Raw genomic sequence first — 7,013 nt, forward strand, 5'->3', positions numbered from 1 at the left:
ACACCAGCAGCAAGCCAGAGAAGGGACAGGTATCATTTGGCAATTCAACTACCAGTTGCATCAATTCAAATTTAAACTTCTTTTGACTGTCTTTGTGGATATAATTGATAGATATGTAATTACTATAGTGCACTTTTGGTTATGGTGCTTGCCTATTGGAACGTTTTAATTGACACTTGGATTGTCATCATACCATAAAAACTTGAATTTTGATTTAATTTAGGTTGCTATGATTATATATAGTTATGATTGATACCCTCGTTTAAAGACGGCGATAATTTCGGTGAACTCTGTCAGAGTACTCTATCAGAGTTTTGAATTTTGTCAGAGTTCGGTGAATTAGCATATTCGGTGAACTCTATCAGAGTTTTGAACTCTGTCAGAGTTCGGTGAAGTAACATATTCGGTGAACTCTGTCAGAGTTCGATGAACTCTGTCAGAGTTTTGAACTAGCATATTCGGTGAACTCTGTCAGAGTTTTGAATTCTGTCAGAGTTCGGTGAACTCTGTCAGAGTTCGGTGAACTAGCATATTCTATTTAACTTTTGTTTGTTCATTTGTTTTTTAATGTTATTGTTTTAGGGTTCCATAGTTATTACATATTCATGTGATTTTACATTTGCATATTTTGATATTTTTTAATTTTTTCCTTATACAGTGAAATTCGATCTATAAATGCGGTGCCCTTATTGTGGAAGCTCAGTTCTTAATAGAGTCTTGAATACCCCAATGAATCCTGGACGATCTTTCTATGTTTGCGAAAAAAATGACAAACGTTTGCCTAATGATAAGAAATGTAGGTATTTTAAGTGGGCGGATGAAGAAAATAATTGTGGAAGCTCGTCGTCGTTGAATATAAATGAGAGTCGAGCTCCCACATTTTCCCCAACTGAGAGTCAAGCTTCTATTTGCACAAGGAGGATAACGACTGATTCGGAAATTCACTCAATCGAATGTTAATATTTAAGTTGTTGTTGGTCCGCTTCTCTTTAGCGGTTTTGTGTATTATCAAGTGGCTGGTTAAGGTGTTATTGGCTTAAGTTGCTTTGGATGTCGTGTGGCGTTGTCGATGATGAGTTATCCTAAGTTGCTTTGGATGTAGCTTCGCTTTGAATGATGTTGCTATGGAGGTAACCATCGTTAGACTCGGGGTTTTGGAACCCATCTTCGAAATTCAGGTGTATTTGGTTAGTAGTTTGAATTTAGTATGTATAAATCTTGGAAGGATTTTGTATGTGTATTTGAACTCTGTCAGAGAATTTGGCATGTGTATGTGAATTTAGTATGTGTCAGAGAATTTGAACTCTATCAAAGAATTTGGCATGTGTATGTGAATTTATTGTGGAAGTTCAATCTTGGAAGGACTTGCGCTCAAAGTACAATTCTTTCGAAACTTGGAGTCCAAAATTTGTTTGCTTTTTTTTAAAAAATATGCACTTTGTATTCTAGTTCTTTTGTATATTGCTTTGCTGAATCTCAATTCGTCTATTGCTTTGCTGAATCTCAATTCGTTTTGCTAAAGTTGGTCTGTTGGGATACCACTGCAGAGTGGTGTTTATACTTGGATGGAAAAAATGGCATCAGTCAAGAAGATTCGCCACAAGTTTACTCCAATTCTTTATGCTTCATTTTCCTTGCTTGGTGGCAGCCACTTGAATGTCAAGAAAATTTGAACTAATAATTGAGAATTTATCATTGCACAAGCACTTGACCATTGCAATACTGAAAATCGAAGAATTTATCATGATTTGAATGCTTACAGGATCCTCTTTGACGAGGTATGACCATATGGTATTTGGCACTTTTTTTGTGAGAGATATTGACACTATCTAAATCACTTCAGATCAAACTCTTTAAAGTTCAAGCCACGACTTTGTAACCTTCGTAATCTTATTATTTTTCTTCACTCTATCCACAGTACTTGTGCCTCTCGACAAAATTAGTCCCAAACGACATTGCCACACCGTTTGGACTAGGTCCCAAACGGTGTGGCCACACCGGTCAAGAGGCAAAAAAACAGACAAGTTTATTTTCATCCAAGTTCAAATCCAAACGAAATGGCCACACCGTTTGGGACCTAGTCCAAACGGTGTGGCCATGCCGTTTGGGACTAAGTCCAAACGGTGTGGCCATATCGTTTGGATTTGAACTTGGATAAAAAATGACTTGGCTGTTTTTTGCCAAACGGTGTGGCTATGTCGTTTGGGACTAAGTCCAAACGGTGTGGCCACACCGGTCAAGGGGCAAAAAAACAGACACGTCATTTTTTTATCCAAATTCAAACCCAAACGATATGGCTACACCGTTTATAGTGTATGTCATGGCATACACTCCATCTACACCGTTTATAGGTGGGCGTAGATACCATCCATCTCCAATCACTCCATTTGGTAGCAATGATGATATGTCATGGCAAGGTGAAATTTCATGGACCTTTTAACCGATGGGGTGGCAAGATGGTCGAATGATCCGGGGTGCGGTAGCTTTAGTCCATGGGCTTCTTCGACTCCATTGGGTAGTCGACAGGTCTTTCGGCGTTCGGCTAATGATTACTCTCTCTCACAATCCCAATGGTTACAACCGTTGTGCTAATCCTTCTTATGAAACTTCTTTTTTTGGTGGTGTGACTTATGGTGGAAGAATGGAGCTTCAAAGCTTTGTCGCTAGTCATAAGAAGTCTCCAAGATTTGTAACAATGGGAGCTATAAAGGAGAGTGACGGTGATGGTCGTAAAGTTTCTTTAGCTGAAGAATGAGATCCTCTATTAGAGTCCAAATTCAATCGTTATGTCAACAAGAATAGAATCAAAGATGAATCCAGGGGAAAAATATAGGGAGTTGTATACACCACCTAAACTCTCATTGACATTAGCATGAAGCCTAATCCAAATGAAAATGGCGAAAAATTCAACACATACATTATAAAGAGGTTCAAAAAAGAGCAAAACATAAAATTCATCAGAGAAAGCATTAAAACAAGACAAATCACTTGGAGAGAAACATTCGAACTCAACAAACATGCCCCCCAAAATTATTAAATCAGCCTCACTCAACTACGTAGGAAAAAAGATCTAAACATTAAGCCTTAAAGACAGACTTTATCTCCAAAATTTTCCCTCGTATCTACTCATAAAATCGCAATACTAAAACACAAAACTTCATCAGTACTTGTAATCCTTGACATGAAGGCCTTCTGAAGCACCATCTCCAACAGCTGCATCACCTTTGTAGGTACCAAGGGTGGCCTCTGAGTTTGCCTTACACCTTGCGAGGAAGGCGCCTTCTCCACATTTTCCACTTTTCCAGACCATGCCTTGAGAGTACTCTGCTGGAGAACACGTCCAAAGGAGAATGAGAGTGACCATGGCTTCTTTCCTTTGAGCTGGTTCATTGCATTAAGGTTAATTGTGGCCTGCTCTTCATTCTCACACCCGACAAGAACACCACCGCAGGAACAATCGGGGCATTGTTTGCTGCAAGGTACACACCGTGGTATTCAAAGAATGACCTCTGGGGCTACCTTCTTGGCATCGAGACCGAGTCACCATGTTGGGCTTCAATAGAGTTCCCTTGAGCGTAACCTAGTGGTCATTCAATGCCTTGTAACAGGCAGCAAGTACTCGCTTCGATCCACATCAAGACAACGGTCAATGTCATGAGATCCATCAACCAAGATCTCGGCTCTCAACGATTGGAACCAAACCATTTTCTTGACGGATGATGGCATACCTGCCAAACCATTAGCATTCTCATTAATTGATCTTTGGATAGACGCTTCCCAATTGTTCCAAAGAGGAGCATCAAGAAGAAGGATACCCTTCCAGGGGGTGTACATTGGCAATGAGTTCATCTACAAGGTTAGAAAAAGGAGGATTATTAAAAATTCAGAAAGACACAAATTAATGGATGTATAATCATAGCCTAAAACCTTAAAAAGTAAATAAATATTTACAACTCCATTGATTAGAAACAAACAGAATCACCTCGATTAGCAAACAAAATAAACACTCGATCATTTCTTCTATGGATAAATTGAGAGAAAAATAAAACAAATCAAGCCAAACAAGAACTTGCGTAAGCAAAGAAAAGACATTCAACCTACACCACCAAGCCACTAATAACAACTTTAAAATAGGCTCTCTCGAATTTGCACATATTCAAGTTTGCAAATTTCCATTTTATATTAGTAACAATAAATAAAATGTGGACAGCTATGGAAATAACAATAGATAAAGATGGTCAAATCAACCACGCAAATGAACTCTCACAATAATCACTTAGAATTTCACATTCTTCCAACTACTACTAACATATTAAACAGTTTTACAAAAGATCTAAGTCAATATAAATTTAATATCTTGAACATTTTACAACAGATCTAAATAAAAAAAAATAAATAAAAACATTAGATCTTACCATAGACGATTTGATTTCAATTTTAGGTTTCCATTTTCCATTTTCGGTTTTGGTTTTCAGTTTTAGATTTTCAATTTTCTATGGGTTTGGATTTGGAGATCGTTTTTAGCTTTTTAGATCCAAATTTTTGTGAGGAGGGAGTGAGCGAGTGAGTGAGGAGAAGAAGATGGGGGAGAGAGAGATCCAAATTCTGTTAAAGAAGAAGGGTTGGGCTGGAGAAGAAGTCGACCAAAATTTTGGATTTGAGATTTTTGTACGAAATGACCGATATACCTCCATTTATTTTTGTATTAGGCCAAAGATTTTTAGCTTTTAGATCCTTTGAGATCAGGATCTAATCCGACGGTTCAAGAGGAGTGTGAGATAAGAGTGTCACTATAAGAGTGGCACTCTAGACAAACCGTATATATATAAGTATGATTTGTATTTTAGGACTACTCATACTGGCATTGTTTATAATACTGACCCAATTTGCATGTTTGCTTATCGGGTGTGTTCATAAAATGAATATAGTCGATGAGTCTTGATAGGATTAGTGTTGAAGAAGGTTGGTTGCTGCTTGTGGTTTGCGTTAGCGTTGCATTACAGGATATGTTTTATTTTCCCTTGAGGTGCAATAGATTTTCAATTGAGACAATGTTTTTGTATTTTCATTTGTAATTATAATTAAAGAGTTGTTGAAAATAAATTTATAACTTAATCATATTGGTAAATTTTTATAATGAAGAGAACTTTTGTTTATTTAAATTTTTATTGGTTTCCAATTATTGGAATAGTTAAACGGATAATGGGTTTTTTTTTAAGTTGAGAGTGCATCACACCTCGAAAATCGAAGAGTCAAGAACAAATATTATTTTTTTGATTTTGTCGAAATTCGAGGTGTGACACAGATGATGGAACATTACTTCAGGATCCTACAGTTTACCGTTGCCTGATTGGGCGCCTACTATATCTTACGGTTACACGGCCAAATATAACCTATTATGATCATTATCTCAGCCATTTCATGCAGTCCCCATTGACTCCCCACCTAGATATTGTTTATCGTATACTCCGATACCTTAAAGGTTCAATCAACAAAGAGATTCCATTATCAGTTACTAGTTCTTTACACATCTCTGACTTCTGTGACTCTGATTGGGTTGGTTGTCCTATCACTCGACGTTCTATTAGTGGCTATTGTACTTTCCTTGGTTCTAGTCCTATATCCTGAAAAACAAAGAAACAGAGCACAATGTCATGCTCTTCTGCTGAAGCAGAATTTAGATCCATGGCGACCCTTGCCTGTGAACCTCAATAGTTGAAGTATCTTCTGAATTACTTAGGCATATCTCACTCCTCTCCGATGATGATGTTCTGCGACAATCAAGCAGCTCTTTATATCTCTCAAAATCCAGTTTTTCGTGAACGAACGAAGCACATTGAATTGGACTGTCATTTGTTACGTGAAAAGATACAGGCCCGTTTATTATCTCCTAAGTTTGTTCCATCCTCACATCAAGTTGCTGACACATTCACCAAGCCTCTCGGCAAGGACAACTTCCTAAGATTAATTCGCAAGTTGGGAGTTCTTGACATTCACTCTCCAACTTGAGGGGGAGTAATAGAAGTAAGAGGGCGCACACCCTATAATTTAGCACAACTCGAGGGTGCACGACCCTTCCCATTCAATGGACAGTATCCACCGTTTGTACAAATTGTTTCTAATTTGCTTCTAAATTAAAATTCTACTCACATGTATATAAATTGATTGACTTAGGAACTTGTAAACTCTATAATGCCATTGTGTACTCTGTAGAAATTAATCAAGATATTATCTTCATTCTATTCTCATTCTATCATAAATCATTTGTTTGATTTATTTTTATATCAATAAATATATTTTTTGATCAAATTAAAAAAAAAAAAAAAAAAAAAACCTCACGTGTTCTCTCTCTCGACCTCTCCCTAGTCTCTACTTCAAGAAAAAGAACAAAATAAAAAAGAACTTCTTTAGAACTCAACAGTATAGTAGGAGATTTCTTGTGGACACATGATAAATTTCAAGTAAATTTTCCAAACTGTATAGTAGGAGATTTCTTGTGGACACATGGTAAATTTCAAGTAAATTTTCTAAACCATTGGGTTATTATTTTTATTTCTTTTTGGCAATTTATATGTTTAAACTTGATGATTTATTTGTCTTGAAATTTAAAGTGATAGATTTCATTGGGTAAATGCTACTTAGGCATTATTTAAACAACTATGTTAAAGTATTTGATCAAAGGAAACACTCAACCAATACTAAACACAATATATGAAATTAACTACTGCTGAAGTAGGATCATCCTCTAAGCGAAGTCACCAAGAAATAATTGAAGGTGGTGGGCGGTGTTAAACAACTTATGTCAAAGTGGAGTACGTAATCATGAAAATCCACTACTAAAAAAAAGGGTTGTTGTGTCGGTTCCAAAAACTCTGTTAATACAGTTTTAACAAAAACCGATACAAAAATGTTTGTTGTGTCGGTTTTATTCTGGGAAGGGTTTATGGTGTCGTTTTTCTAAGAAGTGACACTAACGAGTTTTATGTTGTGTCTTTAAGTTGCTTGACACAATA

The 7,013-nt window shown here is 36.7% G+C and overlaps 1 pseudogene; it reads right to left on the minus strand.

Moving 5' to 3' along the window:
- Positions 1-2,903: 2,903 nt before the first annotated feature.
- Positions 2,904-4,694, minus strand: LOC147518013 (fructose-bisphosphate aldolase 1, cytoplasmic pseudogene; annotated as a pseudogene).
- Between the last annotated feature and the right edge of the window lie 2,319 nt (positions 4,695-7,013).

This window comes from Coptis chinensis, chromosome 2 (assembly GCF_015680905.1).
Source record: "Coptis chinensis isolate HL-2020 chromosome 2, ASM1568090v1, whole genome shotgun sequence".
NCBI lineage: Eukaryota > Viridiplantae > Streptophyta > Magnoliopsida > Ranunculales > Ranunculaceae > Coptis > Coptis chinensis.